The sequence below is a fragment of the Myotis davidii genome, unplaced genomic scaffold (assembly GCF_000327345.1).
Source record: "Myotis davidii unplaced genomic scaffold, ASM32734v1 scaffold473, whole genome shotgun sequence".
NCBI lineage: Eukaryota > Metazoa > Chordata > Mammalia > Chiroptera > Vespertilionidae > Myotis > Myotis davidii.
This window is the reverse complement of record NW_006284843.1, coordinates 4,689,540-4,702,092: the sequence shown is the minus strand read 5'-3', so window position 1 is coordinate 4,702,092 and position 12,553 is coordinate 4,689,540. Positions and strand designations below refer to the sequence as shown.

General features: G+C 37.9%; 1 long non-coding RNA gene across 1 annotated transcript in view; it reads right to left on the bottom strand.

The window, feature by feature from the left end:
- LOC107181729 overlaps nt 1–12,553 on the bottom strand; it is a 21,030-nt gene that overhangs the window by 7,561 nt on the left and 916 nt on the right. The window contains exons 2-3 of the long non-coding RNA XR_001512434.1: nt 6,192–6,196; nt 5,978–5,980 (exon numbers count right to left, since the gene is read on the bottom strand). This is a non-coding gene — a long non-coding RNA (uncharacterized LOC107181729). The remainder of the gene's footprint in view (nt 1–5,977; nt 5,981–6,191; nt 6,197–12,553) is intronic.

The window sequence follows — 12,553 nt, the reverse complement described above, 5'->3', positions numbered from 1 at the left end:
TGAGGACCAGCTGTGAAGCAAGGCAAGCTGCTGTGGGGCCTTGGGCCTTCTTTTGGATGTTCTGGGTCTCTCTGACCCAGCTGCAGTGTGTTAGGTAATTTTAGATTGCAAAGGGCCAGGGCATTCATATGCAAAAGCCTCTGCGCACAGCTTGGGTGGGGCAGGGTCTCAGGATATCAACAGAGCAGAGCAAACAGCTATGGCCCTGGGTCTCAGTGTCCCACGGTAATCGCTACAAGCACCTCTGAGAGAAATCCGCCCTCAGGTTCCGCCCGATGACAGTTTCTCCCTGAATGAGTCTGGGTTCCCAAAGAATCACCCAGAACTGGAGTTCAAGCAGTCAGGAGCTTGTGTCTCCCTCCCAATTGAAAAAGAGAACTGTGTCCTCAGTTGCCAACACTTTCCGCGTGCGCCTCTGTACCTCTGCACTTTACTTCCACTCCTCCTCTGAGTCTCAGTGTGCTTTTCTCTTTCCTTCTGGTTGTAGAATTTCCACTCAGCCAGCCTTCCTGTGGTTCTGGATGATGTCCGTTCTGTCTTTTAATTGTATTTTTGAAGTGGTTGTGCGAGGCAGCAATCTCTGGTGTTTACCTATGCTGCCATCTTGTTTTCTGTTCCTTTACACTTCTGTTGCATGTGTTAATGGCTAAGGACTCAGAGGGTGGAAAAGAGACTCCAATTCTATTTTAATTATTTTCAAAATAAATGTAGTAGGCTTTCCATTGATAATTAAGTACTTACTATATATAAAGTTTACTTGATAGTGTGTCAAATAGTTATATTTTCTTATTTTTTGATTATAGCAATTTATAATTAGTACATGTTTCTTGAATTTCAGATACACATAGGACCTGGGTATATAATAATGAATAAAGATTATGTAGTCCTTACCATTTAAATACAGTGAGGAAGACAGACAATAATTAACATAATATTAATATATGCCTAACATAACTAAGGGAACATGTTTCAATGTCAGGATTAGAGAAGGGATAAGGGTGTGGACTCTCTGACATTTAAAGCGACATCCAAATTAAGGAAAGAAGTCAGACACTGAGGGAAGGCTCAGGGAAATGTCATGAGTGAAAACCCCAACATGGCAGACAGCGGGCCCTGTCTGAGGAATATCAAGGAGGTTAGTGAGCTGGACAGCAGTGGGCAAAGGGAAGAGTGCTTACGATAAAGAAAGAGTGATGAGAAAGGCTCAAAGGGTGCCATAAGAGTTTGGATATTAACAAAAACAAAATGAGAGGCAAATTTTAAGAGACACATCATTGCCAAAACCGGTTTGGCTCAGTGGATAGAGCGTCGGCCTGCGGACTGAAAGGTCCCAGGTTTGATTCCGGTCAAGGGCATGTACCTGGGTTGCGGGCACATTCCCAGTAGGAGATGTGCAGGAGGCAGCTGATCGATGTTTCTCTCTCATCGATGTTTCTAACTCTCTATCGCTCTCCCTTCCTCTCTGTAAAAAATCAATAAAATATATTTTTTTAAAAAAAGAGACACATCATTGTTGGTGATAAGAAATGAGGAACTTTTTCTCTCAGAATATAATAGTCAGAATGTTAATAAAAGCAAGGCTAATAAAGAATTTCTATCACATAGATTTTCTAACATTTTTATTAACAATTAATAGAGAAATAGACTTACTATAATTTAACTTCAGTTGTCCATATGATAAAAGAGGAGGAGGAAGAGGAAAAAGAGGAAGAGGAAAAAGAGAAGGAAAAAAAGAAGAAAATAATGAAGCATTATATTGTTTCTTAAGGTAGCCCATCACAGAGCATTCCAGCCAGAGATGATACCACAGTTTTTCAGGGATCCATGCTAGTTAAAACAGCTTCTTACCCTACAGCTTCCATAGTCTAAGGATCTCTCTATAATAAATTGCAATTTTCCTGGGAGAGAAAAAGAAGTCCTAATGCGTGTGCACTGTAGCTTAACATAAAGCACACCATCTGGTGCTTGCTTTTCATTCGGCAATGATCTATAATGACATATTATAACAGATTTTATCTGTTAATTACTAAGAAGCAAAAGTGATTTCGATCTCAAATTCAATAGAGCAAAATAAAACAGTTACAGTAATGGGAAAAGTGTTCCTTAAGAATTGAAAAATTACTTCAGAATTCATAAGTCTGTTTTGTACAATATAACTATTACTCACTGCTATACAAGCTCATGGCAGAGGTTTAGAACATTTTTTTTTCTGCCTGCATTTCCATTTTTTAATTTGTAGATGTTTTCATGGTAGTAAAATCCTTTCTATGCACTAAGAATAAAACACTAAAATATCTATCTTGCAAAATATCTAAAAGTTGCTTAATTTTTTTAACTCATATAAATCCAATTGCTTAATTAGGGTGCATCTCTATGCTGAAAAAACTGCAAGTATATTTGAAATATGTGTTTTTTCCTCTAGCATACCAAAATGTGAAAAAAAATGTGAAGAATCAAAGTAGAAATGGTTAACAGGTAATGATATCAAGACAGACGATCCAATGGTCTCTCAGGAACGTCTTTAAAGAAATGCTTTGACCAACTAAACCTTCTGGAGCCCTGGAGGTTTGCTGTTTTATCAAAAGTAATTTTACAGTTTGGAAATATGTTTTTTCACATGAAGCTGGATGGCTTGAGCAGCATTCATGGGAACACAGGTCAACATTTTCACTCTTGTAAAAGATATCAGTGACACTGACAAGTACCCTATCTGCTAGAAGTTGTCACTTGCAGGTTCAAGGCAAAGTAATTTTATCCCCTAAACCTTTAAGTTTAAAGAATTGAAAAAGAAATCTTAAAGTCATATAGAGAAGTAGTAGGGGTTTTCAAAAATTATAGGTCTATTCAAGCTTAATTTGGCACTTCATTTACACTGCATTGCAATAATACACCATAGCAAACAATTGAAACATATTATTTTTACTTTATTGCTGAAAGAGATAAGCATTTGCACTAGATGGCGAATCAAATAGCAAGCTGGGTTATAAGGTTTTGTTGCTTATTCTGGGATTACATAGACATACATTTAGTCTAATTTAATCAAGGCTACCGGATGGTCCTTCCTTTTCATTTACTTAGACCTATTTGCCATTTTCTTCTTGGTTATTGAATTCCCAATGATCATCTTGGTAAAAAAAAAAAAAAAATGCTTACAATGAAAATAGTGTTGACTATACTCCCGTGAAGCTAGGTGTAGCCATGACACCAAATGCTATCAATGCAGAGTTAGCAGGTTACCTTCCTTACAGAATAACAAATCATTTTATTCACATTCAGAATATCAGTTTTACGGTAATGAACTAACATAACCCTGTGAATAATTTTCTTTTTTTTTATATTGTGAAATCAGCTAACTAAAGTCGAGTTGAAGAAGTGGAACCACCATGTTTGGACATAATCAATACCATCAATACATTTGGAAAAAAAAATCTGTTGAGTTCCCCTAGCATAAGCAGGAGCAACGTATGTCTGGAATTACTATATTGGTTCATTTTCATTTCACAGTAAGTTGTCAATCATCAAGTATTCTAATCACAGAAAAAATAGATATTCTACACTGTGGAAGAGTTATCTGACTGACACCCCAAAATCTATTCTCCACTGATTCCTTTTAGAAATGCAACTACCCTGGCTGCTAGGTGTGACCGTAAGACTGGGCTCTGAGATGTGAGTACAGTAGAAATATTGGGTCAGCCTTTCTGAAAGGAACTGCATTTCCCTCTATGTCCACTGGCCTAAAAAATGGTAACAACAGGAACAACCACTTTGGAGCCAGATATGGAAGCCACAGATCTGACAGAACCACTTCACCAACCTTTGACCACTCAGCCAATGGCCAGGGACATAAAGTATTTATTCAAACTACTGCCTTTGTTAGACCAACTTGTTTGCACTAATTTAAAATCAGATACAACTAAATAATTAAGAAATAACAATTTTAAAAGCCAAATATCTTATTCTTCTAATTTTGAAATTTCAGTTTTGAATAACTGTGGAGACGTAGATTCAGGTTGATTTTAGAATTAATATCCAGGACTTCACCAAACTTCCATACTCAGTTTTTTATACCTGTTCTCCATTGTCAAATTTTTAAGTTAATCAAATAAGTGACCATCTGCTGATCTTTAAGAGTAAATGATAAATATCGATGAATATTTGAATTATAGAATAATGCATTAATTAATCTTTTATCAGGGGGACATCTTGACAAACTATATTTGATATTTAATAAAATCTATTTGGAGGCAATAAATATTGTACATTGAACTATTTTAGCTTTTATATCACAGATGAAATCAAAACAGAACAAAAATCTAATTTAAAAGCCATACTTTCCAAGGCATATATATGTAAACATAGCAAGAACAAGTACACAATTTGTATAGGTACTATAGTAGTAGTAGTTATAATTAATAACTACCATTAATTATTCCTAACACTAGTATTAAAAACAGGTTTAAATATCAGCTTATATTTTCTATTTGACTATGTGTCTTAGTCAATTTTCTATTTGACTATTTGACTGTAAGTCATCACATCCAGATGGCAATTTTAATAATGTGCCCCTTAAGCACTTTAATAGGTATCTCTTTCGACATTTTCAATATTTACTGATACTATCAGACTCTGCTGATAGTTTTCCTTGTTTTTCAATAGTTACTTCTTCTTGTAATGACTTATTTTGTATATTTGTTCTTTCTTTCATGGTGAGCTTTATTAAGTTACTATTTAGCTTATCTTTTCAAGTAAGTAATATATGATATGTAAATTTCTTAAATATAAGTTTCTGCTTTGTATCTATTTTCTAATATATGTTTCTATTTAAATTTTTATAATTTATTTAGCTGTTGAATTGAGAATAGATTTATTTTCAAATTTAATTTATTCTTATAAAAGGTCTTAGTATTTTTTCTGTAATCAGTTTTAAATGTATTTCATGAATTCTGATCTGTGATGTTCTCATTATTTTTATTATTTAAAAATTATTTATTTTGATCTTGTACTGTCCCTTTCACCCAAGATGTATTTAAAAGGGAGGATTTAATTTCTAGGTGTAACTTTCTTTGATTGTTCTTCATATTGTTACAAATCCTTAGTTATACTGTGTTTTGATCCAAGAATATTGTTGGAAATATTTATACTCTATAGCACTAAGTAATATTTTCTTTGTATCTGATTATACAATCTTTTTTTTAATGAATGCTCCATAAGCACTTGTGAAAAAAATGGGTATGAGATGCATATACATAATTAATTACAGTAATATAAATGAAATGTACCCTTTTTTTTGTTTTTCTTATTTAAAAATTCCTATTAGACATGTGATTTTTTTTCATTTCCTGTCTTCCATTCTAAGAAATTTATCTGGCTTTATTTTTCATTTCTTCTTTATTCATGGTTTGTTTGTTTGTTGCAGGAAAGTTGACCAACTGAATTGTATAATGTCACATTTCCATTTTAATTTTGTCACAGTTTTCAAAGAAGAATTTTATGTGCAGGGCTGACAATATGTTATCTATATATATAAAAGCCTAATTTGCAAATTGTCCCCACAGGAGTTCGACCGGGAGACTGATCACTCTCTATGACATGTGCTGATCACCATGGGATGGCACAGAATGAAGGAAGGCCCCATCCGGCAGCCAGCAGCTAGGGAGAGGGACCCCGGCCAGCCCTGATGGCCAGCCAGGCCTAGGGGCCCTACCCGTGCACGATTTTGTGCACTGGACCTCTAGTGTTTTATAAGAATCTTGTTTCAAAAGCACCCACTTCTATCTCTAACAAACTATGATCCTTTACCGAATTTTTTTTACGGGGAAGTGAAGAATGGGGAGATTGGTTATGTGTTTTTTAATTTTTTTTAAATTATTTTGCCTTGAAATATCCTAAACTTTCCATCTTATTCTTCTTCCTTTCATTGTGCTTCTTCCAAAGGAGGCCTTTCCCTTTCTGTCCACCCCTTCTCCCCGCCACACACACTCTCAGGCATAATCTTTGCATGTAATATGTTCTTATAAATCTTACCCATGTAATTTCTATTTTTACATATTAATGATCTTTCATTTCTGATGATGGTTTGGGATTAAGCTTCGACTCTCTGTTAGCTGCCCTCTCTCTTCTGTGCACTATTTTCCCCCTGAATTTCCCAAAGACCCACACCAGCTTTCAGGGGTGGGTTGTCTGACACAAACTATGGCTGTTAGAAGAAAACAGCAAAAAAACAAACCAACAAAAAACAAACAACAATAAAGCAAAAGCAAACAAGTAAAAAATAAAACAACCAAATTTGAACTACTAGAAATAGAAACAAGAAAATGACCCCAAATTGATTCTTCTTCTCCTCCATGTCTGCCATCTCCCGCTGGTTCCTCTGTTAGTCAAACCAAACCAGAAGCTGGACAAAAAGCAGCCCATTTATGTAGTTCAAACAATCTGCATCCTAAGGGAGATGTAGACCTGGGGGAGAAGGAGATTCAGTACATCCTCACAAGTTCATGCTATTGCGGAAATGCTTACAGTAAATACAGTACCAAAACATCACACAGGGTAAAAGCTCTAACACGTCCTTAGAAGAAAACTGCAATAAAGCAAGCGTTATATTTTTCATGTTGCACCAATGACTATAGCCATCAGATTTGTTTTGCATCTTCATTCTTTTCTGTTTTGCATGACTTCTACCCAATCTTCCTTTAAATTTATGACTGAAGACAGCATACTCATTTGCAAGCTAATAGGGTTGGTGATAGGCAATATATGGTTAGAATTGGAAACTGAAACTGCAAAAGTGGCATACCAAAACCAGTTCAAAATTTCCCATTATACTCTGGAAACTCTAACTTCAAAAGCATGATTATGTTTTGAATTTTATTGTGCTAGTAACTCAGTACAAAATGAAAAAGCTCTCTCTCAACAAAGGAGAAAATAACTATACAGTAAAAATATTTTCTTTCTAATATATTTTTACACTAAAAATTAAGATAAGAACAAGGTATTTCATGGTATGTAGTACTCACAAATTCTATATGTTCTGTATCATGATTTCCAATAATTTAGAGTAATCTGCAATCCACCAATAATTAAGAATAGGATACAGAAAAGTTACACTAAGGATTGGAAAGTGAATGACAGAAAAATGTCTGATATAACCTAAATTTGGGAGATTATACTGTCCTAATGCATAGGACATCAGTCCTAATAATTAATGTACTTACTGTATACTATAGTTATATCCTGTTCTACTACATTTGAAATTTGTTTTATTTTAATCTCTTTAATACTTGCATACATAAAATTTACTTTGCCCAGACAAGTATGAACAATTTGTGAGACAGAGAGACATATCTTTGTGAGGGGAACACATCTATTGGTTGCCTCCTACATGCATCCCAACCAGAGCCCAGCCGGGGAGGAGCCTGCAACCAAATGGAAGTCCCCAAAGAAGTCAGGGGAGTGGAAAAAAAGCTTCAAAATCCCAACCAGAACAAACTAAACAGAAACACAGAGCTGCTGGTGAACCAAGTAGACAAAGACCCTCGGGGATGGAGACCAAATGGGCGAGATCAAAGAAAGATGATAAAGCTTCCTGTCCACAAAAGACGGCACAAGAAAATAAAAGAGTAAGAGTTCACAAGAAGATACCAATTCCCCTGCTGCCCATTCACTGGCCACCAGTTAACCTGACTCACAGAGACGTCGTGAGGGGTTGGCGCCAGCAATTAAAGCTGAGCGCCAGGGCAAGAAATGGGACACAGATAGGCTGCGTGAATACGCTTACCCTACTCAGACGGATATTCCCACCAAATCAGAGGAAGCAGAGATACTGACATTATCTCGAAGGAAACTGAAGATGCACAAGGGGGAAATGGAAAATGCTGGACAGTTTTGGTTTTCCTGAAGTGACTGTTCCTGGGTGGGGGCGGGGGGGGAGGGGAGGTGCGGTGCTGCACCTGACGGGGTGCTGCTGCTCTCCTGGAGGGAATGGACAATATTTTAGTGACAACTTCCACCCCAGATGATGTGTTTGCCTCCTGGAGCAGAACTGCAGCCACGAATAGGAAGACAGGGGAGATGGAGACTGTGGGGTCACCTCAGGAGGCCTCTGGTTACAAGTGGGGGGTGGTCCGTGGACAATGTCCCCCTGCAGACACAGAGGGTTGGGTTCAGCTACAGTTTGATGCTGGGCGAGCCTGGGTTCCTGAGAAACCAGGGCAAGTGTGTTCACTGTTCTTGGTACGTTCCTGCAACTTTCCACCCCCACACCTGGAGGATAATGTGTTGTGCCCCAAATGCATCATAGGAATAAGGCATTAGTGAGAAGCTTCCATTGCCAAGAAAAAGAGTACTGCTATGATGGTAATTAATATGGTAGAAAGGTGACTATAATCATCTCCATGGTGCTACCGACAGGCCCACAGATGGGTGGGGAGCAGATGTTACTCTCAGACGACCAACAGTTCCTGCTGCTTCGTCTGCTGGGATACAGTTATGTTTTAAAATAGACATGCATTTTACAAGCAATCATTCATTGCGGTGAAGATGCAAAAGCCACTTACACCATCCAACGATTACCCATCTGAGTCAGAAGTGATCTAGCAGCTCTTTCACGGTGGGAGCCTGTACTGAACCTCGTGAGGGGAGTGGAGAAGCAGGTGTGCTCTCTGAATGGACTCATGCCTCAGAATTGTGTCCACTCCCAAAAACATTCTTTTTAAAAAAATATATTTTATTGATTTTTTTACAGAGAGGAAGAGAGAGGGATAGAGAGTTAGAAACATCGATAAGAGAGAAACATCGATCAGCTGCCTCCTGCACACCCCCTACTGGGGATGTGCCCACAACCAAGGTACATGCCCTTGACCGGAATCGAACCTGGGACCCTTCAGTCCGCAGGCCGACGCTTTACCCACTCAGCCAAACCGGTTAGAGTCAAAAACATTCTTAATATTCAAAATATTTTGCGAAGTTGTCTTAACTTGGGATTTCTGTGGTGTGTCTCCAGGATAAAAACACGAGGCATTTGGCCAATATTATTTCTGTCTTGTATATTTTTGCTGTTTAAAATACGTACAAGGTTGCTTCTGAGTCATAAATACCTAGTATGCTTAAAATGTATATATAAAGTAATTCATCTGCTATGTTTCAGGAACTTTGTTGTATGCAAATTATTATTAATGTTCTTGACTCAGTATATACAAGACAAAAATATACAAGACAGAAATAATATTGGCCAAATGACTCAGTAGGATTAAGCCAAAAGGCATGGTTTTGTTTCAGTGTAATAAATAATATACACTTAAAAAAATCTGTGCTCTGGTAAGCACTCCAAGTTGATAGGTAAATGTTTAATATAGCAGATATAACTCTATCAACTGTGATAAAAGAATGGGTTACTTTAATGAGTTGAGAAATAGAGATGATGCTCTCTAGGAATGTGGAATACAGAGGATATCTAATAATGCCTACATAAAGAAGAAAAGATAGATAAGAGGCACATAAAAATAGTATTGCCCTGCCTCCAATCTCTACTTTATTGATAAGACACACAAAAAAAAAATTCCTGCCCTAGCCAGTTTGACTCAGTGGGTAGAGCATCAGCCTTCTGACTGAAGGGTCCTGGGTTTGATACCGGTCAAGGGCACTTGCCTGGGTTGGGGGCTCGATCCCCAGTAGGAGTTGTGCAGTAGGCAGCTGATCAGTGATGTTTCTTTCTCACCATTGATGTTTCTATATCTCTCTCTCCCTTCCTCTCTGAAATTATTCATATTCATATTCATAAAAGTTTATATATATATAAACTTTTTTCCTGCCCTGGCCAGGTGGCTCAGATGGTTGAACATCATCCCATATATCTAAAAGATAATGGGTTTGATTTTGAATTACAGCACATACATAGGTGTCGGTTTCAATCCCCGGTATATAAGGAGGCAGCCATCAATGTTTCTCTCTCACATCCATGTTTCTCTCTCTCCCTCTCCCTTCCACTCTCTCTAAAAATCAATAAAAACACACCCTTGATGAGGATTAAAGACATTTTCCCTCCATTAATGTGTCATTGCAGATAACAGAGGCTGGCCATACAGTAATTGTAATGAGAGGTTAAGTGCTCCTCTTCTCAGATGGTACTCTACACTACATTACATTCAACAAAGCACTTTGTGCCTTTTATATATCCTTAAGTATTTTTTTATCTTAAGGATAAATATAAATATCATGGATTATAATGAAGAAGCAGAAGTGTAGGCTATCATTTGTCTAGTGAACTCTCTGCAATTGCAGCATGTCACGAGTAATTGTTACATTACATCAAACAATTGATAAAAGAATTATCCAAGGATAAGATACTCAGATGTCACTCTATTTTAGTACTTCACATACACAAATGTTTAACAATATTTTTTTTATAACAACATCATTTATTCTTTGTTGATTTTTTGTGTCCGGGTGAAGTGCACAACCAAAAGAATATGAACACTTCAATTTTCTTTGAAGATTTTAAGATGCAAAAAAAAAGGCAATTTACCTTTTTACCTTTCATATATCATGGCAGATTTTATATACTTATTGGCTATATAGAGAAGCATCTCGATATAACAAAAGTTTTTCAAACATGTTTTCATGCAGTTTGGATACATAACCAAAGAGCAGAAAAGACATTTTCCTACATAAAGATAATTTTAAAACAATATGCTTTTGAGATACACACACAGAGACTGAGCTAAATCATTTTCACTAGTAAGAGGAGAATAAACTAGACTTAGTTTTTAGCCCAAATCAACTATAGAGACATGATGGATTTCTAAAGCAGGCACTGGTCCAACTTTATTTATATGAAAAGTGAAAATCTGGTCCAGGTGTGGCAAGCCTGGCTTGCTGGTAATGGTGTGTGGGGCGATGGGGGTAGGCACATCCCTTCCTCTGTCTACCATTAGATTCCTGAGGTAGAGTTCCAGATTTTATTGTCTAGCATTTTAGGAATTTTTCTAAATTTCAAATACTAGGTGAGATCTTTGCTAGGAGGAAGAGTTGCTTATCTCAACCAAGCTGGATGAAGGAAAGCTAACAGAAAGGGTAAGTGAGGCTATAGATAGATGCTCATTGAATAATCTATGCCAAACCTCCAACCCAACATTGGACATGGTGTTGCCTGCTAATGGTCTTACATCAAGATTGGAATTTTATAACAGGAGGAGAAAGGAAGGTAGAATAAAAAACTTTTGAAAACAAAACTGATTTGGCTTATGTTTGTCCTGTAAGGCAAAGATTTGAGCTTGTTATAAGTGTTTGAGATTGGCCTGTTAGTAAAATGCTGGCAAAGCACCCTAAATGCTGGGAAAGAAAAGAAATTGCTGTGAGAAAGATATTAATTCTAGTTCTTTTGTTGATGGAGGAGAAATGCCAAGTACCCTATATAATAAAAGGCTACTATGCAAATTGTCTCCTCAGGAGTTCAACCTACCAGGAGTTTGACCACTTGCTATGACATGTGCTGACCACCAGGGGGTGGCGCGGAACTAAGGAAGGCCCTGGCTGGCAGGCAGTAGCAGGGGAAGGTAGGCCCTGGCTGGCAGCCAACAGCCGGCAGCTGGGGGAAGGAAGGCTCTGATCGGCCCTGATCGCCGGCCAGGCCTAGGGACCCAACCCATGCACAAAATTTATGCACTGGGCCTCTAGTCCTATCTAATAAAAGACAAAAAGGATAATTAACTGTACCTCCGCTACGCTTTTCATTGGCTAATCAGGGCAATATGCAAATTAACTGCCAAGAAAGATGGCGGTTAATTTGCATACGCGCAATGATGGGAGGCAAAAGGGGAAAGACAGAAGAATGGTGATCGGCAACCCAGGTGGCAGGCAAGAGCTGGGGGGTGAGCAAAGGCCGCCTTTCCCCACCCCCCAGCCGGTGATAGCCATCAGAAAGCTGGGCAACAGGCCAGGTGGCAACCCCGGACCCCCAGAGGCCGGGGTTGCCAGCTGACCTGCGGCCCCGTGATTGCCATGGCATCAGAGGGAGGCACGCGGGCACCCCAGCACCTGACATGCAAAGGTCAGGGATGAAATGACTTTTCCAAACCACATCTGCAAACATCCTGGGGAAGGCATCACTGAAGAGTTCACAACTCTCTTAGTTGGCAAGGAAGAAAACAGTTGGCAACTGAAACAATCCCTTACATCAAAGTTAAGGTCCCTCTGGGTAAAAAAGAATATTTCCAACATAAAGGAGGGAGCAGGCAAACATAATAGGTTCTCATGACTTCTACTGAAGTTTTTGCATATGACAGAGTCAAAACGAACAAGAAATTAAAACAGACAGTGGACATTCAAATGACCTGAATCAACTGTCACTGTTTGTCCCAATAGCAGCAATGCTTATGTGATAATATAGTTTAACAGACATACAAAATAAGTCACATGATAAGCTAGGTTCGGCTTCTAAAGTAAATTGAATATGTTCTTTTAAAATTCTAATGTCCTTTCCTCTGACTATAATTCTTAATTTTCCAATTAGAAAATTACCCCAGGTGATCCAGTAACATGTAGAACTCCAGTAATCTAA